This window comes from Achroia grisella, unplaced genomic scaffold (genome assembly GCF_030625045.1).
Source record: "Achroia grisella isolate CSIRO2021 unplaced genomic scaffold, CSIRO_AGI_Agris_v1 utg540, whole genome shotgun sequence".
NCBI classification, from domain to species: domain Eukaryota; kingdom Metazoa; phylum Arthropoda; class Insecta; order Lepidoptera; family Pyralidae; genus Achroia; species Achroia grisella.
Genome location: NW_026712925.1, coordinates 1986453 through 2011984, shown reverse-complemented (window position 1 = coordinate 2011984; position 25532 = coordinate 1986453). Strand labels below are relative to the sequence as shown.

Genomic DNA, 25532 nt, shown 5'->3' with positions numbered 1-25532 from the left:
AATTGAAAATAAAACAAAATAAATGTGTAGAGGGTCAGCTGTAATAAAACACGACATATAGAAAATAAACAGAAACATTTTTCAAATAATAAAAAAGATACTTAAATTACAATAATATACATACGGATAACAAAAATAAAGCTGATACAAAAAACTGTACGGTATTAAATAAGTAGATTTAAGTATAATAATAAAAATTATAAAGCACATTTAAAAATAACAATTTCTATACATAATATGAGATTTTCATTTCAAAAAATACCGTATTTGTAATAAGTATTATATCGTACAATTACTTGTAGAATCAAATATAAATATCTCATATTATGTAAACACAGCGGAATAACGGGGATATCTACTAAAAAATAAGTAAATATGTAGGCAATATATAGAGACAAATATAGTGTCAGAATTAGCACTTATTGTTCGTTTCATTTCACAAAACTATTCTTTCGGTATTCGGTGTGGCAGGTCAGGAACGTCGCATGTCGCCCCGGTGTGTCGTACCAGATAGTGCATTTACAGTATCAACTTTGCCATAACGCAAACTTGTCGCGTGCTTTGTAAACGCACTCCTGGCACGAACTCCGGGGCGTATCAAAACGTCGATATCGATGTACGTAAAGTATTGGCGATGTGTGGCGCATCACTAGACCGTCTATTTCACAGTTCACGGAACGTCTTTGCCGTTTTTCCACTATTTATATTTAATACTATCTATCATAGAATTCGCTCATACAAGTATAGGATATTTGCAAATAAAAGCATTGTTAGTGCATTCACTATCATTTTGTGTTAGTATTATACAAGTGTTAATAATGAGTGGCACGTAGCAATACGTTTTATGGACTGCATATGATCATCTATGAATAATATTGCAAAGGCTAATCGATATTCTATGAATAAGTGTGTTGTCGTTAAATCTGATTGACAGAATGTTGATGGGCTACGAGGTCGAGTCGATAACATATCGTATCATGTCTATGGAAAACTGCATTGAATAACATTAATGTTTGAATTGAATGTTACGTACGTTATTAATGACGCAAAGCAAACGTCCGTAAGAGTATTATTTACTTTATACCATGATGCGAGTGACAGTTATATAAATTACCAAAATGGAAATAATTTACAAGTAAGAAATGATTGTGAGATTCTACCAATTATGAAATATATTTAATATATTCACTTTCACTCCAAAAACCATGCTCAGAATATCACTTTAATAATGAAAACTGCCAAAATATAAATAGCTACCACCAGGAACCAGAGAATATTTTGTTTTAGAAATCATGTATTTTTATTTTTCTGGATCAGGCTAAGGATTTTTTTGTATATTAAAATTTGAAATTAAATATTATGATTGTCATGAAAGATACTGAACTTAATACCATTTATGCTAAGATCTCCCACGATGTCATTCGAAAGCTTTGTGTGATTTTTAAACAAGTATTTCAAATGAAAGTGCTGAGAGAAAGCGACACATTTGAATAATGTTGGGTAATAAAATATAATATACCTACCTGCGGTTTAAAATTATTCTGTTAGTTGCAAATACTGAACAGCTATAATGCATCTATTTCTGTACTACTATTTTAAGTTTACTAGTTTCTTTCTAAATCACTATTGTAGTAATTTACACAACCTTGCGACCCACCTTATGAAAACAGTCGACTGAAATTAAAAACAACAATATGGATACACTGTAATAATACTGTGATCCACGGCAGATTGTAATTCAATTCACATTTTTATATGATACCATAGAAATGCATAATCCAGATGATAACGAAATATAGAATTTCAACTTAGCTTCACAAAAATTACATAAACATATATTTAGTTTGCCGATTCTATTAGTGGTAGAGTTTTATGTGAAGCTACGAAGCAATACGTATTGTTCTTATACTAATACTGTATTATTGTTGTTATTGTATTCTTGTTATACTGCTTCGCAGATTATTAGTTATTAATTAAAATCCAATGCAATTCCTAACATTAAGTCAATTTATGGTGTTAATACACAGTACTATAAACGTTTAAGTATTTGCATTAAGTGGGTCATCAGACACTACTAAAGAATTATTGATTTTAGTATATAATGAAAATATTATGTTTTGTTCCACGACCTTTATATTTATCTGTCAGTGTTTAAACATTGTTGTATGTACTTGTACCGTCATCTAGCAACGGCATAGATCAAGGTAAACGTTTGCAATAAATAAATTATTTCTGCCGTCTCGTTTCTTTGAATAACAGCCTGATACTATATAATTAATACCTAGATTTTTTCGAATGACTTATACTGAAATTAAATTTCAAGTTAACATGTAAAGTGAATTTACTACAGAAATTAATATTGTGGTATGATTTATTTGATTATTGTTTAAAAATAGTGTAAAAGTATTAGTAAATGATCCAATTGTATTTATATTGAGATATTGTAGTAATCAGTAAAGTCGCTCTTTTCTATTATTTTTAATTTTTTTCCTTTACTTATATATCCTTGTGATAGAAATGATTTATAGGTTAATTATACTTAATTACGTTAGTATTATATTAATTAGATCATTATTATTTACACAAGGGTTAAACTAAATTAATTAATAAATCAATAAATAACAATGTAATATCTTTATCAGTCAATAACAAGGTTTCAATAATTATCTATAAGAATGCTAAATGTTATACATATATACAAAATATTCGTGTGTTAGTAGCCTTTTGAATGTGAATGCACATTATCTAGGATATTAAGTAAGTGCATGTTAGTGAGAAAAAGAAGTTTTAATATTATATTTTTTTATACAAGACTCTATAGGTAGATTATCCCATCACATAGATGTATCAATCAATCAAAGTTCCCTTTCGTTATTGTTTTCAAATTGTTCATGATTCTAGTTAATTATCAAGTTATCGAGATGCATTACGGTTCAGTTTAGCGTGCTGCAGTGTTAAACAAAGGTGAACGCTAGCGCAATTAGGTCATAGTTGTGGCCTTGCGCCCGCGCCGTCTATGCGCATGCCCCCCATCCGCAGGAGAGTTGGTCGTTGTTAATTGATGCCATCATAATATTCGTATAAATTAAAACTTTTGTAAAATACTAATATTTTTTTGCAATAATAGAAGTATCTAAATAAATGTACAATACCAAAAACGATGACATTAGACCGTTTCAAAACTATGTTATTTATTATTAATTCACGTAATACAGTAAACTTAGAATAGGATATCTTTTATGATAGTATTCATTATCAATTGATGTAGGATGCTTGCTAAGGTTAGACACTTATTATCTTTAATACTCTTAATAGTGACTGCAGATTGTGCTGCCGCCCACTCAGCTTCCCTGATGCAACTCTGACGTCATCTACATATCATGCAATCCAACCGTGTCAATTGTCATTGCACACGTATTTATTTTTCCGCCATTGTGACTATTATTAATGTTATTATTTACGAGTGGAACACTGCAACTATGTTATATTATAATGAACCGGTAGTAATTACACGCGCGACCATCTGAAGGTCGATTTCACGTTATTACCTATAACATTTGTATCAATTTCTACAGACTTTGGGAAAAGACGTCAATTAAATAAAATAATATTTTACGTAACTATTATTAACATGTCTTATATTTTATATTCAATACGTAACGATGAAGTTTTTCTCAGTATTATTATTCGTGGAGATGAATTACCTCGCGCCCTTTAAACTGCATATGGTACTCAAAAGTGAATGTAACTTGTTTCCAGCGAGCTAACGTTATGTCACGACAATCCATCGCTCGAAAGTGCACCGATGTAATCGTAAGATCGACTCTGCAAGAAAGTAGGACAAATAATAGTTGGCTCTCATGCGCTAGATAAGCTGCATTGTGCAATTGCGCCGAGTATGGGGCTCGCATGATAAATGTGTCCGCTTCATTCTCCTTTACACGCTATTAATATGTCCTTGAATACATGGGCCGAGTTAAAAGGCACCGCATCTGGCGGTAGGAATGTGAATGGACGCGATTAGGTTCAGAGTCAGTCAGTGCTGCGAATAAGTAGATATGCGTGTGGTTAGACTTTTATTTAGTGAATGCCGGATGGCGTAAATAGGTGCGCACACTCAAGTTATACGAAAGGCTCGAGGAAGCGACCACGGTCCAACGAGCGCTTTCCCTCTTGAGGCAACTACGCATCCAACTCACATTATTCGCAATTTAAAACATAGATTTGTAACTGAAAGTCGAAAAGCAGTCGATATTCGCAACACGAGGCTGGTGCCGTGACGTAGCCCGGATTACGTTTCTAAAATGAAAGCACGCGTTCTGAGTGGGAAAATAATGTCGAGTTTAACGGGTGCTGTCCCTGTCAGACGTGCCGGAGCTGTTAAGATCACCGATGTTTATGCGTAACATGGGTATTTTCATATTTCTTGGCACACTATATGGAAGAGTTGATACCGGCAATTCCATTTTATGCACTTCACTTCAGATATAAATTGTATGAAAATCCTAAGTTCTACCTGAGTTTACTATTAGGGCATGTATAGACGAGCGACTTATTCGTGTAGGATAAAGTATTCCATTTATTCCACTGGTGACTTACCACAAAGTGGTGTACGTTATGCAACATAGGTTGCCTATACTAGGTGTTTAAATTTGTCAAAAAAAGTTGGTTGAAGTACTGTCCGTCATCTGCGCAGACCCTTACAGTTAACAATATATACAAGTGTAAATTAAAATAAGCAGCAGAAGAGATAGATAATTAAAATATGGACTAACAAACATGCACATGCACATAAATGCAAGCGATTAGTGTCAGAGGATATAGGTTGTACACGTGATAATTCTTATGGTGTAGCACGTGCTCGGGGGTATTATGTACAGTCGGTAGAGGGTTGTAACTCGGGCTCGGGCCGAGGTCGTGGTCTGCTAATTATCTAGTTTAAAATAATCCCGCTGTAGGCGTAGGACTTGCGCAACACAATTCCAACGTTCTAGAAGCGACACTGACACGACACTGGGGGACACTTCACTGGAGTTCGCGGGGCGTGTAGAGGCGGCGCGCGCGGCCGCACCACTGCGGCGCGTTCCACTTTTCCTTCCGGCGGTGCGCGAGCGGCCGCGAGTTGGCAGCGGCACGGCACGCCTTGCATAACAGACGGTTTCGCAAAGCGGTCGGTCGGTCGGTGCAGCGCGCGGGCCGGCTTGAAATACGCGCTCTGCCATCGGGGCCGCGGGCCGCGGTTGACGCAACCGCATCGCTTCGCCGACGACGGTTCTGATGTGCCATCTCGCCTCGCAACCGTGGTCCACCTGCCCCCCCACATTTCATCAACTGATTTCACGCATATCACTTTCGCCTGCGTGTGAGCTCGCTTTCATGCTTAGCGCATCCATGATCCACTTTACTGACTCCATTGTTATGAGTTTTCGCGTTTTCGCGTAGAGAGCGTACGCAGATGGGGAGGGTGTGAATTTGAGTTGCGTATACAAGTTGCAGTTCACAGATGAACTCGCGTCAGATGCACCAATAACTAGGCCAGCGCACACTCTGCCATCTATTTGCATAATTGCACTGTAATGTAGTTATTTACATGTAAGGCGTTTAGTATTTGTGTGTGTCTATTTCGATATTCTCACGTGTCCGAAGCGCAAATTAGAAACTTAACAGTAATAGGTGTTAACCGCGGCGCGTAGGTCTCGTATGTCGGTTACAATATTGTCGCGAGCAGGCCTCGGACGCCACAAATAGATGCTCCAATTCGACGGCCAACTCACGGCGACATGCGAAAACATTGCGGAATATATTTTATAAAGTTATCCAGGTTAAACGAAAACAACAATATATTTCTACTGATTTCATGATTGTAACCGTTAACATCTAAATTGATATGGACTTCGAGACAATGCAGGCGGATTACATACGTGTAGCGAAAATTACGTTATCTGAAATATTTACAGCGGTGGGTATTTTCGATACGAATGCGTTAAATTTCGTATTTATAAAGTGCATATGTGTCCACAGCGAATCACTTATTATCACAACTGGCTGGAAGCCTGTGTAGATAACTATTAACTTGAACGTATCTCTGGTTTGTGGTACGCCATGCTAGCTCAAGGCCGGCTGACTCACGGTGCGCGTCCACGAGCTAAGAATGTGACTCACTGACACGTGTGCTCACAAGATTACATTATGGCATCATAAACGGCAGCCAAATGCATTTTTAAAATATCACGTATCCTTGAGAGGTCGGTCGTACACCTTGACCAGATCAATTACTAGTAGGTAAATGTTCCCAACTTTTAATATTTGTTACATTATGTTTTGACTACCATTTATATCACGAACATATGTTGTTGATATGTAGTAGTTAAGAATAGTTACTCTAGTGACCGGACTAATTTTTAATTTAATTCGTTGGATATGACTTTCCTGTTAATTCACAAGATTTGTGTTCTTTTTTCAAGATTTTTTTAGTATTGGAGCCCAGGAACAATATGTTTCTTTTAATGAAATACTTGATAAAGTAATTAGATGTTTTTTTATTTGTTTTAAGAACCGACGAAATTACTACTAAATTCATGTGGTATTGCAGGTAATTTGACCTATATATAAACCTTAGGGGACTGACAATACTGGCAAAGTATATTTTAAGCCGACGGCGACGGCTACCCGGCCACGACACCGCAACAAATACGAGCACACAGGTAGGCTGGTTTATACAGGTGACCGAGGATACTATTGGTCGTTTAAAATTGAAGTAGAGTCATTGACTTTTTACACAAAGCTGTATTAAATTTACTGCAGAAATAGGCAGGTAATATTATAACCGTAGTAAGTGGAATGGATAAAAATATAAATTTTATGACGACCTGTCAACTAACGAAATTATACCAAGTAATAATATCTTCACGATGTTTTGCCCGTGAGAGTAAGCAATCTGCCTACTTTGTCAGTATAAAGAAATTAGTATAATAATGTAAAATAATATGATAAGAAATTAAAACGAAATTTTGTAGCGAAATTTGATCACTTTCATCAATCTTTTAAAATATCTTTTGTTGTGCCAATATTGACCACTCAAATTAGGGGATATAAATTGATATAGGTATATTTTAGACAGGCCCGAAGTATCTACATTCAAAGATTAATTAATTGGTTAAATTGGTCACATCACATTGTTTAATCACAAATGGTATTGCAGCTATATTCTCTATAATCCCTATTTATTCAGTGACCTTAACGATCACGTATTTTGCCACTTATAATACAAACTTAAATTATTCTATGGAAAGATCTAGTAATAATGAATTAGAAGATGTGCCTGTTACTTGAAGTGAGTGGTATTGCCAATAACAAGGTAGGTCCAATTATTGAACGCCTAATGGATGAAATAACGGGTACTTCCTGTGCATGCGCGAGCGTCCCGCCCGGGAGAAGGGGCGTGGGGCGGATTGCGTGGGGGAGGGGGGGACCTGGCAGCCTGCCCAAGGGCGTTTTCTAGGTAGCCTAGAACGCGCGGTCAGGGTCAGATTAGAATCTAGCCTGGTATAGGCAAAGGTCACTAATGTTAAAAAAACTATAATCACGGTTAGAAATTTCGAATACGCTAATGTTATATCATTAGCCAAAAATATTATTTTCAAGTAAACATTTTTTTGTCCTTTTATAATGCGGCTTGGCATAGCGCCCAGGTCAAGAAATTTGCGGATAGCGTTTTACTAGTCCAAGGACGAGTATACACTGATCTGAAAGAGTACGTCACAGCCGCATACAGCTGACTTTCTACGGATTTGCGAAAACATTACAAAAAAGGTACTAATGACATCGCGTGTTGCGTCGAGCCGTATCGTGAATTACAATGGGCGAGTGCGGGCGATCACCGGTTACGACATGCTTTAGAAAGTGGAGCCACGGTCAATGGTCCCACGAGCGAAAGTTTTTGAACGTGCCGTGTGTGCTTGCCTTTACATGCGTGAATGTTTCGCAACCGCCAGATTAGGGCTGTTACTTTCTTCGATATGAATTTTTAACACAAGTCAATCTTACTAACTGGGATCTTTAAAGATGCCAAATTGTAGATGTTACTCAATCAAATTATGAGAATATGACTCTTCAATTATTATTATTGTGACGTATTTTTTTTTAAATAACAACATTTTAGTAAAAGGTTCTCATATTATATAAAAACTAATAATATTTAGTTATTATTTTCTTTTATTTTTATTTAATTCAGGCTACTAATTAATGATTGAAATACACAAGCATTAACCCTAGCTAGCTCTATGCGACGCTAATAAATAACAAGATTGAGATGAAAGTGAGAATTCAAACGTCTAGCCACTCACTGTATTTTGTTGACTTAAAATTTTATTGTCTTTATAAAGAGCTGGAGTATTTATAACAGCGTAATAGAAATTAGACATATTTTATATAAGTTGTACTTTCAGACCATTTAAACTATGCGTCATTACTATTATAATTATAATATGCGAGTTGCTACGTTATTAGTTGCAACTTGTTTTATCAAATAGGCAATGTGTTTATTTTCAAAATGTGTGGCAACATAATTACTGCTTCATTAGATATGCCTATGACATTGTATTATGTTGATAGCCGTACATTATTCATGACATGATACTCCAGGCGAAATTGTGAGTTGGGTGACATGTACCAGTGTAATAAATCAGCTGTTTGTTAACTGATACTTTATAAACTGATTTACTGTTACTTAAAAATAACTTTAAAAGTTAACAAATTCTAAAACATTACTTGGTAAGAGAAATAACATCTATCTTCATATAGATATTATAAATATGATTACTATTTCTAATTTAGTGGTCTAATTCTAAAATATTCCATTTAATAAATTTAACGAAATATTTCCCCACAGTAAAAGTAAGGGTATGTAAGGGAGGTAAAGCAAACATAATCTAAGCTAAAAAGATTACCACTTACCCTCTTATCCTTCTAGTATTTAATTATTACTATAATTTAATTTTTATGCAAATTAAGGAAAATTATACACTGATATCTCAAAAGTGAAACGAGTGTCCTTATCGGTAGCTCGTTGCAGAGTGCGTTGGCTATGTTGATCAGATATGATAGCTGGCTCACCCGGATGTCCCGGATGCACCTGCGCGTTGCGCTCGTAAATAATTGCATTCCCCACCCCCTATCCCGACGTGACCTCCCCACATCTCGATGCGACCTTTCCGCCTACCCCACCCACAAGTTCGCCCTTCGTAACTGCATCTCTGGCCAGGTGCCAGCTATTGCATTTCTCTGTAGTATCATATATCAAAAAAAAATCTGAACACTGCAAAAGTAGTTTTGATATTGTTTTTAAATTCAAATTTTTAGTTTTATTGTGGATTTAAATAGTTAGTAATTTTAAATTGATTGGAATAACAATCTGACCCCACTCAGAGGAAAGTAGATGGGGTAGACCTTGATACCCCTATTCGCCCGGACCGTTACTATAGCAACGAGCTCTAGGACCCTTGTAAGACCTGGATCGATCAAAGAGAGCATAAGTTTAATGTAGAACGCCGAGAGAAATACTATATGTTGGTAGTTATATATTTGACCTATCTCTGAGTGAAGCGGGTGCTAAGCCCAGGTCACCGTTATTATGAAAACAAGTTCTAGGTCCTTTGAAAAACCTGGATCGATCGACATAAATTTTTATGTAGGACACTGCAGTATATTTAACTTGTATACGTAAATATATATATCGACTGACGATATATTTGACCTCCTATAGAGTAAAGAGGGTGGGGTAGACCTAGATAGCCTGCGTTGAGCCCGGGTTACCGTTACTGTAGCAATATACTCTAGGTCCTTAATAAAGCCTGGATCGTTCGTGGATCAGGGTGACATTTGAATGTAGGGCACTGCAGTAAATTAATTTGTACACGTAGATACATGTCGGCTGATAATATATTTGACCTCCTACTATGTGTAGAAGGCGGGGCGGACCTAGATAGCCAGTATTGAGCCCGACTCTAACTAGGCTTCCTAGATAATTAAGATCGATCGGGTTAATATGAATACATTAAGAACATTTAAATGTCTCTAGTAACTTACTACAATTTAGGTACAATATTTAAAAAAAGAAAAGCTTGGGGTAGGTACAGATTACTTCTGATGTAGGATAAACTTTAGAACATAGACAATCTAGACCGATCAGAGCGACATATATAAATGCTGGAAACAGTTATTTTAGGACCTGATCAGAAACTTTCGATCTCTTATCATATCATAAAACAAATGGTCTCTTTCAGAAGTAAGGTGGAGTGGACTTAGTTACCTTGTATTGAGCTCGGGCCACCGTTACTATGCAAATGAGTCTTAAAACATTTGTTAAACCTGGATCAATCTGGTTGACTTAAATTGAAATATAGGACACAGCAACAAATAAATTTATACAAGTAAAATGAAATATTGGACTAATAATATAGTTGACCTCTCTCTGAGTGATAGCCTGTGCAGGGAACCCAGGAAACCGTTACGGGATTACCTGAATCAATAAAGCTGATATGAATATATGCATATACTGGAAAAAGGTAATTTATATACCGTGATTTATGGGGTGAGTATGGCTTAATATCTTATTTAGACAATTTGCACAGTGATATCTAATTATTGAGTTTCATGACTAAAAATAAAGACAGTTTCTACATACAATTCAGGTATCATAAAAAAATCAAAGATGATGGATATGAATTGAACGAAAAATTTCATTTGTATAGATACATATACGAAAATACTGGTATAAATTTTTAGTTACTCAGAATCTTTAATGCGTAAATGTGTTGAATAAACCAGTAAAGTACGAATAAGATGACGCAATATAGCTATTTACTATTACATTGTACTAGTGACTGGCTGCATGCATGTCATTTGAACCCTGATGTCGATCTATGAACATATCGTATATGTGCGTACTTACTGGTTATTCATATGTAGTTCATGCAAGACATCAATTATAGACGCTATCTTCTACTTTATATAATTTTCTTATTTTACCTCTTCAATCCGTCTTCCCTTAGGTCAGAAGGAACTTAATAAATTTCTTAGGAATAATCTATTGTTACAATATCGATTCCTAACCGCCTCTCAAGGATTTGGATTTATTACGTTTAATGTTAAAAATTTATCCATCGCAACGAATACTGATCACATTAAACTGAACGTAACAAACATTGAAAAATACTGCGAAGGCAGGTTTAATGCAACAGCTTGTCGTCGCGGAATGCGAACGGTGAAAGTAGACGCTACCGAGAAAAACAGTTTTCCACGCGGTTTCACCTCGCTAGAGTGCAAGGCGCAACAGGTGCTTTAAAAACACACGACACATTTATTTCGAAAACAAATAAAAATGAACGCACGTTTGAATTGAAAGTGATATATTATTTTTAAGGCAGAGTGCACGGGGGCGTTTTGCAATAAAATTTAAAGGCGCGGGCGCCCTATCGAAGGCGCGGCAAACGACTGTGGCCATCCAGCTGCACCAAAATAACTGCTCAGTGCAGCCCGGCCGTTCGATGCAAGCCCTCCCCCCTCTCCCACACTCCTTCCAGGTCACGGCTGCAGGTCGTCATGATAATGTGAGAGTTGCAGTGTGCCTCTATCGATCCAGCTGTTGCTGCAAGGTTCCAGGTGGATCTCGAGGCACATAAGGAAGCGCATTGCAGTTTATTCTTTGTTTTACTTTATGTTAAGTTGAAATCTATTGAATAAATTTATGCTGCGTAACTACAATCGAGAAGACGATAGCATAATTAATATTATTGTTATTACATAATAGTAATTAAGTACCTTTTGTTTTAAAATTTTTATTAGATTTACCGTACAATTCTCGTAATAATTTTTAATTCAGTAAAGAAAATAACTATAACTCTACAGAAGCATTACTTCATATATTTTTTATTAAGACCTATAAATATTTTTTTTACACGAGCTAATTTATTTTGCTTTGAAATATAGAAATAAATAAAAATAAAAGTAGGTAAGCGATAAAATTTACGATGGTATATCAGTAACGTTTTGAGAATAAACAATATTCACTATCAAATGTGGTGATATCTAATATAAAAAGATACAAATTACATTGATTTGTTATAAAGAGGTTGTCTATTTCAAATATTCAACGTGCCAATATATTTAATAATAAATTTGTACTATATTATGAAATAATAGGCAATTAAATTTATAATGAAATCTACGTGTAGTTTTTCTATAATAAATTCTACACATTGATTATAAAAGTATGCTTGCACGACGCTGAATGATCTTATATGAAATTTAGCGAAGATATATTGAATATATAAATATAATAATATGTCTTAAGTAAAAAAAGTCAACGTAGTCGAGAGTAACAACTAGTAAACAAAAACATTTGTTACTGATTACGGATTAAGAGAATACTCGTAGTGCTTTATGAATGTTGGCAGCCTACTTACTGGAGGAAAATTGTAAGAATTATTTAGCTTTGATCTTTGATCAAGGCGTAGATCCTTATCCGCTCGAGTAGCTATTATTTTTTAAGATGAGATCCATCTATGCCTTATTTCTTATTCATATAGAACAGTGAAAAATATAAAATTATTTAATATTATTTTGTATAGAAAATATGGAATTCAATCCTGATATAATTAATAAGCGACACAGAAAACAATAACCTTGACGTAAAATTTTCAAAATCAGTGTAGTATTAGAAAAGCTATTATTATATAATAAAATATAAAACACACAAATATGTCGAATTGAAAAAGGTTAATTCTAATATCTATATAACACACCACATCATTTTGAAGTAATTTTACTTCAGACTACCATATTTTTTTGTGTTATAAATTATTTAATTTATTGCTTAAGTAAATAAATGTTTAGTACTTTTTTAATTTCTATATAAGATAGCATTAGATTTTTCTAAAATGCCAATGCATGAGAGGTATTACATTTGCCATTGCAATTACATAAAAAAATGCATATAAAAATATGGTTTGTTACAACACTGGGCCTGCCCTTGCTCTGTTATGCAATCAAGGGTTTTGCCAGAGACAGTAAATTGGCATGCGACTATTGGCTACTGATTGATACAATCTAGCCAAAGACATTCTGACATAGAGACGTCAAGTCTATGTCTCGTAAAGGGCAATGTCACAAGGGCATAAGATTATCTCTTGTAATATTGAACTACATTGTAAAGCCAATAATAATTGTAATATCAATGGATATATTTTAATTTCATTAAAATTAATTGTTATTTTAAAAAATGTCTGTAATTTGTGTCTTACTTACTAACATTAAATCTAAGAAAACTAACGAAATGGGCAAAATATACAGAAAATATTTATTCTCAGGATATTTTGGCCATTTTGTTAGTTGTTAGGTTATATTTTACATCTATATGTGGTTTGTTAGAGTGGAAAGCGCATTATTGTTAGCAGAAAGTAAAATTTATGGATTAATATTTAGCCATAATTTTTTTATGCAAAACATTTCAAAAATTTTGCTGACATTTTTGAATGGTTTTTTATAGAATTTACATTATTGATTAAAAATATGACGTTTTCGTATGAAAATGTGCATTTTTTTATTGGTTTCCTTAAGTCCTTTTTAGTTAATGTTCGACATTTCTTTCATATTTATCTATTTTTAAGTATAACTTGTAGTGGGTGTGATAAAATTGGACTTATTTATATAATTTACTAACAAATAAAGAATAAAGTAGAATTAATATATGGTGATCTCTGACATCATTATTTAAGAAATCCTAATTATATATCCTAATGTTTCTTTCATTTATGGAATTAAATTAAGAACCGATAAGAGTCCTGATAAATATCCGCAATCTTATAAATTTACAAGTATCATACCATTTTGGAATCCTTATCGCAGAATATTATATATATATATATATATATCATTTATATTATACTCATAATTTTTAAAATAAATATTTTTTTTAGTTTTCTCATTACTTTTATTATTTAAACTGTCATGGTTCCGGTTTAATGTCAACTTATGGGATGACCTGTACGCTGATTATAGATAATGTTACTAAACTATTTATGTAGTTATAATATTTGATGTTAAGCGTAGAGTACATAACAGAACATTTTAGATCAAGTAAGGCAGGATGTTAACAGTCATCGGAACAAACGGTTCTAGTGGATAATTATTGTTCGCAATCAATTGACTCTTAAACACTTTTAAGTCTTTAAGAGTAAACTCTTTTACACTTTTTTTTATTATTTTTTTTTAAATATCACTATATTTAAGCGTAATATAATACACTTTACTTTTACGTTATATATAAAATTCTCGTGTCACAATGTTAGTTACCATACTCCACCGAAACGGCTTTACCGATTATTATGAAATTTTATGTGTATATTTAGTAGGTCTGAGAATCGACTACTATTTATTTTTCATACCCCAAAGTGATAAGGGTTGTCCACCCTTAATATCTTTTTCTATTACTTGGCAATTTTTTTAGAGTGTTCCAGCCCCAAATTTTCATCCTTCTACAATCAACTCCTATTTTTTAATAGCGATATCAATTTATATATATGCCTATACAACATTTGCGGGTCATCTAGTTTGAATATAAGTATTGCAATCATACACAGACAACTACTGGATGTGTAAAAGTAGTCACCAGGTCATTAATATATTTTATACGGATTATAATCTACAATTTTCCGGTTACATATAGTCCAAATAACAGTTGCAATCATGAACCGTACAACCTAGCTCGTATCTGAAATTCTTAAATTATTCATAGAAAATCCATTAATTTTAATCCTTTACAATTGAGAATTTTTAATGTTACTAAAAATTCCAAAAAAGTTATTAAAAAGTTACAAAATTTAAGGCGTGGTATTCTTAAATATGGTCAATTCCAACTCAAATGTGCCCCATTTGAGTTTATAAATCTGTGTGTTAAATTTATAAATCTGTGTTAAATATGCGTCAATAATTATGCTACAAAAAGGTAAAATTAAATATTGTTATCTTTTCGATCAGATTGCGTATTGTTCAAGTAAAAACATTTTTATATGACGAAATTAATGAAGAAAATATTATAGATATATTTATGGCTATATTCCAAGGTTATTTTTTTCTATTTGACTACAGAACTCAGGTTCATGAATATTACATTAAACGTAAGCTCACATCATGACGTAATGGCATAATTATGAAAATATCACAAATTACAGTTACATACAAAATAGTGAATTGAAATTGTGAAAGTAGAAGCAATGAAAGAAAGTGATGTTTCCTTTAGCTTCAAAAATCTAATACGTATTTTTTTAGTTCAGTCGGCAATTGCAGTTATTTTTCCCGAACCGAAAATTTACAGTAAAATTACAACTGTCAATTTAAAGTCGGATCTCGCTGTAACTCTCTCATAAGTATTAAAAATATATTTATAGTGAAACACATCTCATGATTCTATGCTCTGTAATTTAATTTCCATATTCAAACTTCTTCTTCTTAACAGAAACAACGTTCTCCAGTAACAAAACTTCTTCTCTTTAACAGAAATACATACACAGCAAAGTAAGCTTGCTTGCTTGGTTGCTGAAGTATGGAAGACAAAACTACACATGAAGACGACTTAAGAGACATAGTATGCACTCAGAGTTTTTTATAGATTTCAGGATTAGTATTATATTATATTATTATACCAGTGAAATTATGATAAAAAGAAGGATAGTAAATTTGTACTATTATCATAAAAGATTGATTATCAAAACACTATTTAAAAGGTTGAAACCATATTACTTCAATCGTGTACCACTATTTGGAACCGGATAAAACCGGAGAGAAAAGAAGTCAAGTCAGTTTTTTTGGTAGTGGCTTCATACGATCTTTACAAAGTTCACGTGCAAATAAAGGTACGTGTATTTAATTTAGACAAAAGTGTGTGGTGGCTTTAATACATTCAAATCTTTTATTTACAATTCTTCAACTAACATTGTTTGTATAATATGAGTAAGTAGTTATCAAAATAATAAGAACACTTACGTTTTAAAAAAAAAAGATCTAATATCAAACTAATAATATGTTATGATATATATAAGAATATATCATAACATATTTACAATATTGATCAATGATCACGCTTATTATCTTGAAAACTACTTTAGTTGATTTAGACAGAGCGATGTCCAATTTGAAGGTAATTGATAATGAATATGTTGCATGTCTGCTGCGTCAGCTGAATTTGTGATTCCCATCTTAGTTATATACGAAGAAATAAATATACCATATTCACAACAATATGTTACTATTATTAGTATAATTAATAATAGGTATAGTTTATTTTTATGTTTTCTATAATTGGAAAGGCAAACAAACTGACGGCCCATCTGATGATGTTAACCATCGCCATACAATCTTTCAGTACCAGTAGGTACTATGGAGAACACGTTATCCTTTGACGGGCGTGATCGCTTCCAGAAGGCTAATTTGCCATGCATCTCTAATTTCACTGCCTTACCTCACCTAGCCGAAATACACAAAGCATAACAGCTGTATTAGGTGAGACTGAGGTACCCACGCAGACGCCATTTCATAAAGGCTACCACGGTATAGAAATTAATTTTATGGACACAGTTATATATATACATAAGCAGTAAGTATTGCGAAATAAGACTTTGTAATACTGTGGTAATACTTAGCAATCAGTAACGATCAATAAAAACAATTGACGGACGATGGGTAGGTCGCATGCAGCCAGTACTTGTAGCATTCAAAGCTTGCATAAACTAGGTTTTCCCGGGAGAGGCTATCAGGTCACCAGGCATTGGCCCACTTAGATGTCCCAGTTAAGCAATTACATAAACGGCCTACATGAGACACTAAAATGAGGGGTAATATTGGAACAGTACCATGGGTAAAATTGGGCTAACCCAATAGTGCCATAAGTGGTTTCCTAGATAACCTCGTATGTAGCGAAATCAAGGCCGATAATACATTGTGTCTTATGAAAAATCGGCCTTCATTTCTGTATACACGAGGTGATCTAGAAAGTAATTAGCGCATTCCTAATCAATCTGCTCCAATAATACCAAATTTTATGGCCATATCTTAGTATGCGATATCCGTTCAGTAAGTATATAAACAATTTAAACAATTCATAGCATAACACTTAATTTACCAATTTTTTAATAATTTTTACCCACGATAATAATCCATGATCTGCCACACTGAAGAGATTGAAATCAAAACACCCAATGAACGTCCGACTTTCATAATTTCATTTTTTCCGAATATGAAACCAAGATATAAATATTTGTATGTTATATATTTTATAACTTATTTGTAAGGGTAATACATAATTATGTATGTGATTATGTATTATCTAGGACTTCTAAAAATTTTATAGATAAACCCTATGGGATATCTATACAATTTTTGGAAGTCCTATATATATATATATATATAGATAAACCATAGATCAGTTGTTTTACAAAAGAGGGCCATTCGCTCCATTTATAGCATGGGTTCCAGGGAGTCTTTGCGAGAGTGTTTTAAGGAATCAAATATCCTCACCGTTGCTTCTCAATATATTTATGAAAACATCATGTATGCCAGGAAGAATATAGACAGTTTCAAAAGAGTTAGTGATTGCACTAATAAAAGCTTACGTAACAATAACAAACTGATTTTACCTAAATGTCGTTTGGCTAAAGTTAGTAATTCGTTTTATGGCAATTGCGTAAGGTTTTACAATAAAATACCAGAGTCTGTTATAAATCTGACAGAAAAAAGATTTAAATGTCAAATAAAACACTTCCTTTGCAAAAAAGCTTACTATAAAATTGAAGAATTCGTTAACGATAATAATGTTTTTGTAGAAAAATTTTAAATACATAGCACTGACAATATTATCTGATTACACTAATAATGAGTGCGTAGCGATTTCTATGTTGATTGTCGCATGCCTCTTACTTGTTACACTGTAATTATTTATATAAAAAAACATCTATCAAAAAGAGCAACACACAAGTTTCTTGCTCATTCTTCTTGTGATGAATCTGCATTCCGAATGAGTGGTAGAATCAAAATATGACTATTCAAAAGTGCTTGTAATGAGTTTATTTGAATAAAGATTATTTCTATTTCTATTTCTATTTAGTTCAAGTTGAAACCGTAACTTACAAACTATCTGGCAGATTACAGGATCGTTCAGTTACCTTATTCTTGATTACTACCTGGCGAAAGTATGTACTATTTAAAGAAAACTAACAGCCGTTAAAGCAGCCTCCGTTATGCGTTAAGCACCTAATACTTGTTAACTAACGATCGGTTACCTAATCAGATATTAATATAAAAATAATAAAAATGTAAGTTTCGTTTCAATTCACACAGTACAGTACTTATATCTTAATTTTTTTTTATTTATAACTCTTTTATTTTTTACAAAACAAAAATATATTTAAAGGATTGTTGTGTGACTTATTCAATTTAAGGTTATATTTTTAATAAAATCGTACTATAAAATAATAATATTACAAGGAATAGATTATTTTATATGTATATAAAAAACTTAAATAACTAGATACGCAACTATGACATAATAATATATAATTTATTTAATAGAACCGCGATGTACCATCAATAGACTATTATTGATTTTTACGAACTGATGCAACTAAACTATTTGTATCTGTAATTCAAAGTAAATGATTATTAAGTTACATCTGCTTTATTTTTACTCTTAGGTATATAAAACGATTATGTATATATGTAACACGAGTAGTACCTAAATGTGCTTGCAGAACAGGATTTTAGCTGTCATGAATGACTTTTACAGTGAAAGCTGTTCGACGTGCATATTATAGCTAACTCACAACACAACCAGTTAACTAGGTACTTGGACAAATTCGTAAGGCTGTACGTGTATTAGACGACAAGGAGCGACCAAAATATTTTTGATTTCTGTAAAATAGTCTGCAATCTACATCAGTCATATTAAATACCGCTTCACACGACGCGACGTTAAATAGAATAGACTGATGACTGAACATCAATAGCATAAATGTATACTTGTATATTATAAGTATAAGAATAGGTATAAATATTTAAAAAAAATGTAAAATATCTTGTTATCCCTTTTTTGTTTTTGCGTAACTAACAAGAGTAAATGGTGGAATAAAATTATGGAACAGGTATAAAATTCGCTACATCACGTTTCTTTCCCTACAGTAAAAATTAATTATTAAATCTCTAGGTAGGTATGTAAATGCGTGATGATTTTACGATATAAATACTTTCCTGTTAAAGTTGTTTCGCTATTCATTTATTAACCCTTTCAAAACTGGCGTGCACAGTTGTAGATATAAGATATAATTTAAAACGATTTTATAATTTCCGATTGCAAATTTGTATTCATTTGATCGCTTATAAAGTACTCAGTTTAGTAGTACTAATTTGTTTTAAAAATTTAAGGCTACAATTTTTTTTATTGTCTCATTACATTAGACACATGGAATTTATCAAATCCGTCGGATGAAGAAAAATTCAGGTCTGAAAGGGTTAATATATTTAATTATTCAAATTTAATGATTCATCATTACAACATCGGAAATAGACGTTTTATTACTAGTACGATTTTAAGTGTCACTTCAAAGAATTTCAATTTTAAATTGTAAATACAATAAAATAAAAATATTAATACAGTCATATACTTGTAAACAATTACAGCTACATATGGGTATTACTTTCGAATGAAATGTCAAGATCGAGTAGACACGTATAACGTACAGTTTTCGAAGTGGACTCTGTAAAGAGATGTTACAGCGACTTTCCCTTGCGCTAAATTAAAAGTGCGACACGCAAGCGGTGCGTGCGACGAGCACTCGTACGCACAGAGAACGAAAATAACAAACACATTCAGTTACACATCATTATATATAAATATATATATATATATATACCACCACGGATGGTTCTTAACCTTTTAGCGATGAGAGACCATTTGTAAAAATTTTGTACCACTCCATGAATCACTTTTTATTTTGTGGCCATTGGGTTAGCTGTTTATAAAAACAAATGTAAAAGTAATAAAAATATGTAGAAACCGTAATTAATATGTCAAAAATAGCAAATAATTATAAAAAGGTCTGTCGCCAACAAAAATAATTGAATATTAATATCATTTTCATTTTATATTAGAAAACGCCGTCTGTTTTATAACAAAAATGGTTATTAGTAAAATGGTTTCGTTGACCACTTCAGCCGTTTCTATGTCCCACTAATCCGCGGACCACCGCTTAAGAACCTCTGCTCTATATGAACTAAGAAAGTATACACTTTATAATTTAGAAACGAATATTTAGCAAGTCACTTCATTAAAAAAATACAGGACAATATAAATGATACTAGGATGATAAGTCGATACTAGATTTAATTGTACCTTGATATTTGACTAACTACTCGCCCGACTTCGCACGGGTACTGTATTTTATATATAAACCTTCCTCTTAAATCACTCTATCTAATAAGCATACATTAAAAATTTAAGCATACATGGGATAGACAGCGACAGCGACTTTGTTTTATACTATGTAATAATGATTTGTAACTGCCCAAAAATAAAGATACAACTCCAATAACAAAACCTAATTCAACCACTTAGTACACAGCTTAATATTAAGTAGACAGCTTAACAAAATTGCGAACAATTTTATGAAATATTAATAGATTTCAATGGAATTCATAAATTGGCCGGGATAAAAAGTTGCCGAATAATTATTTCGATCGACTTCTTTAGAGATATATTAGTTAAGAGTTAGGACTGTTTAAGAGTAAAGTTTTTAAAGAGACAGGTCATTCTCTCTTTAATTCACTTTCTAAAGATTTAAGTATGATATGACTAGATACATAGAAATATTATATAGACATTTCCTTATCCCGTCGAAAAGAAAAATAACATCATCATGTGCTCAATGTAGGTTAAAGGCTTTTTAAAGGTCACTGAATCGATTCAACGCCATAAAGCTGAATTTATACTAATTCGATAATATCAAAATGACTTTCCAAATTCTATTTGCTTTGCTATCAGATGATTATTATTTTTTGCTATGTTACAAAAAGATAAAATAACACCCTACCTCTCTAACAGACATAACAGAAAAATCATATTTAAAAGTCAATTTATCTGCTTAATATTCTTGCGGTTTTAAAATCTTCTTTCTTAATCTTGTTTTTATATCAATCTTCTTTATACTTGGAAGACTGATGGTTGCTTTCTTCAATTCTTCATTTTTGTAATAAAATGTTCGTTCGTATTGTGGGAGAACTAGGGAACAACTGAGATACCACCAGCTGTGTTCACTCGCCCCAAATCCAGAGAGAGCACAGCGTGGCACCCGGTCGTTCGATAGTCCGTGGTGTCTTCTCTTCTTCGCCAATATTCATCTCCTTATGGATCAGCGCAGATGACGGATTATTCTAGATATTACATTTTTATCGTAATATAATACAGAATTATATTTTATAGTACATACTTGCCATGTAAATAGGTAAAGCTTAAAGAATTAGGCGGACAAAATGAACCTCGTCTGCGCGAGTCTTTAAAGTTATATTTCATTATATATGGGTTAATATCTAGATTGATTTAAACTAATTAAATTTTGTAACGTATTTTGCAGTTATTCAAAATTAGTTTTTGAATTTTTTTAGAAAAATTAATTAAAATTTGAAATCCATAAATCTTTTAATAAAATTATCTGTTGTCTGAATTGAACACAAAGGGTGTAGCCATTAAAATACTCTGCCTCACTTTCCCATGGTTGAGGATTTAATCCTCGTACACTATCAACAAGTATTACCATATATTTAAACAAATTCTAGTGTAGAGTGACATATGATTTTTTAATAATGTATTGAGATTAATTAATTATTTTATTCAGTAGAAGTCTACTGAAGCATAATAATTAATTAATAATAAAATACAGGTCGCAATACAGGTTTGTGTAATACATGTACAATTTTTATAATTATTTTATAAGTACATTAATATAATACAATAAGTAATAAAAGTCTAGAAAATTTGTGACTACTCAAATCAGAAAAAATGTTTTATAGTTACGTGGCTTTTGTTACAATACAAGTATACAAATAATATATAGTATATTTAAAAGTTTTAGATTTTATAGTAAATTCGAATACTAATTTTACCTAAAAAATACAGATGAAAAACAAATATAGAACTTGCAATTTTTGTGTTTTATTAAGAGAAAGGTACTTTTGCCCTTTAGTCCCTTCCTTTCCAGAATAGTTAAAATTGATTTGTAGGGGTTTTAGTTATTAGGAATAAAAAGTCTTTGTTGTAAACTTCCAATAACAAATATTGAGTAACTGGGTACTTATTAACTTTCACGGTTATAATCAATACTTGTTATAAATGTGAAAGTTTGTATATGTATGGATGATTATATGTTTGTTTTGTTCTTCAAACGTATAATATTTAAGTATAGACATCGTTATAGAACATTTCCTAGAATAATATTATTTATTGTTTAGAAATATTAAAGTACAGCTGCGCTTTTGTCAATTATATATGTGCATACAAGTAAGCACAATGAGTAGCTCTATCATTAAAAGTGATCTCTACCGAACAACTTTAGAATTAAGATGAGCAATTTGATAGTACTCTGGTACACATAAATGCATATTCCTTTGTGTATAGTTAATTATTGATGCTTTTAAAACCTAGATAACGTTGCATTAGTCAACTGCATCCGTACGGAGACTAAGCAGGTTGTTTATGAGGTTTTATATTTTTTTAATTAAATAATATTCTTGTATATTGTGAATTAAGATCCCATACCTGAATCCAGATAGGTTTTTATATATACTGATTACTTATTTATTAAAATAATATTGAAATAAATGTTGTTCTAATATATGTGCTCAGTAGAGCCACCTATATGATAAATTTAGTATTTACTGCAGCAAGTAGCCGCGTGCTACTTTAGTCACGCGCGCTTCGCCTTGTCTGTTACGTGACTAAATAACAGATGGCACTGTTTCATGAAAAAGTGAAGAGGATGACACATTCATTAATTTTATATCCGTCGTTTTTAATTGCTATCGCTATAATTATTAAGAAATATTTAGTACACATATTTTATAAAAAAGAATTGTCTATATCAGTTGTATTTATGTTTTTACAAAACTCATGCCCTTGCCGATAACTACCTCCTCTGTCACAGTATTAGGTTGGCTGGAAGAGATATCTTTCAGACTATCTTCATTATTTGTAACATTAAATTTACAATAAAAATATATATATAAGACAACTGGTCAAACGGCAAATTACAAATAATATAGAAGATAACAATATATATACTATTAACAGTTTTGATTCACATTTTTGTGGGTTTAAAATACACTAGCAAAGTAATATCTTTACGGACGGAGCAACAGACTCTATATACTGAAATAAAATCACGAAGCTAGCAAGAAATTTTAGAATAGCACAAGAAAAAATGACATTGAATTAAAAATTTTACGATCTACTGAAACACTAAAATTTTCATGACCTTCCATAATTAATTCCGAATAAAGAAGCGCTTATATCAGTGGAAATAATGATAATAATATAGAGATAGTATTAACGTATGAATAGATTAAGTATACCTACCTACCTATTGTCATAGAATATCTAAGCATCTATAATATATAAGTTATACTTTAGTATTATCTGTGGTATTATTAAATGACGTACACGTATAAAGGACTCTACATTGTCGTTTAATGCACATTGAAGAACAACAGTAAAGTAGCAAATAAATATATAATAATGTAAAGTGTAATTAAGACCTTTTTCTATAAATATAATATGATAGTATGCTCAAGTTTGTAGTTATAAAAAATAGTAGGTACATTTAAAATTCTAATTAAGGTAGGTATTTTTCATTATATGTTTTAAATATTATTAATTTTATTTGGTAAATAAAATTAATAATATTTAAATATGTTTTTGTTATGCCAACTGAAAGATATAGTATAACAGACTAACCGTTACCTCTGTACTGAAATTCACCACGACGCGACGCAAAAGAGATGTGTGAATATAGAGTTATTTTTTGTGTGAATGTACATTTTATAGTATGTTATTTTTCGATATAATATAGAACAATGAACTAAAATATATTAAGATATTACATATTACAGCAACGGTGAGAACCATGTTATTTGTCTATGTGTCTATAATAATCTGAGTCTTTGAAAATAAATTTGTTATCGCACTTATTGAAGATTTATTAAATTTTACCTGACTTTTCTAATAGCATCAAATATTTATTCCAGTAGATACCTATGTAATCCTAAATCACAATACGAATATTTAGCACAAAACTGATCACAACGTAGAAGCATTTTATATGAATAATAATTATAGAATGAGACGGGTGAGGGTCCCATGTTGCACCCCCCGCCCGGCGGTACCCCCGCCACGTGGTAACCTTGACCTTGAGACGCACACATATGCAGCCAAGAGTCAAGTGCATGACGCGCGCTCGCGAATATAATATACATATTATATTATATTATATTATATTATATTATATTATATTATATTATATTATATTATATTATATAATTAATAAAAAGTTAAAATTTCGTGAGCAACTTAAGCAATTACATACCTACTTCCGTGTTTAGAAAATTCTTCTTTAATCTACTTACAATTCACTCTTGAATATTTTCTATATTTTGAAAACTTATATATATGTTATCGATAGCAGTTACTACATATGTGAATATATATTTATGTCTTAATACCCAGGTACTTTCAACACTTTCTAAGCATAATCACAGATATAAATTACTTTATTACTCTGTTATATTAGTTAAGTATAACAGGGTATGACCAGTAATGTTGTAAGTATACACCTCAGTTCAATTGTATTAACATAATACTGTCGATGTCGATGAGATACGATATATATCAATATATCTAATCTAATACTATCTAACAGCACGACGTGATACGGCACCACAGCTTCACATCGTGATAAAACAAGAAAAAAATACACATTCGGCATCTGTTTCACGTCACCAATATTACATAATAAAAATAAATGTGATAATCTTTAAACTTATTTGTTTATAATAATAAAAGTAGTAAAATCGCGACGTTTCACAAGGAATTAGAAGTAGTGGTCGCCCATTCGGCCACAATTATGTTAAATTATAAGTTTGAACTTTGTTAAGGTTCTATTGTGAATCTATGAGAGTGTGTGTCAAATACATGGTAGAGCGTAGATATAATGTTTGGTTTATTGGTTTAATGTATTTGTTATGCATAATTAAAAAAAAGATTAGCATTCTACTTTACTTCTCTAAATAAATTATAAGTGGCCGAAATTTATACTCCATCGTTCGCGCAATTGTCGTAAAAAGGGGTACAACATTTTTGCTTCACGTATTAATATTATTATTTCACAGAATATGTGAGTATAGGACTCACATATTCTGTGAAATAATAATATTATTTCACA

General features: G+C 32.2%; 1 long non-coding RNA gene across 1 annotated transcript in view; it reads right to left on the bottom strand.

Moving 5' to 3' along the window:
• The window catches only part of LOC131847630 (uncharacterized), a 50242-nt gene that overhangs the window by 8533 nt on the left and 16177 nt on the right, over nt 1–25532 (bottom strand). The gene's annotated exons all lie outside the window — the stretch shown is intronic.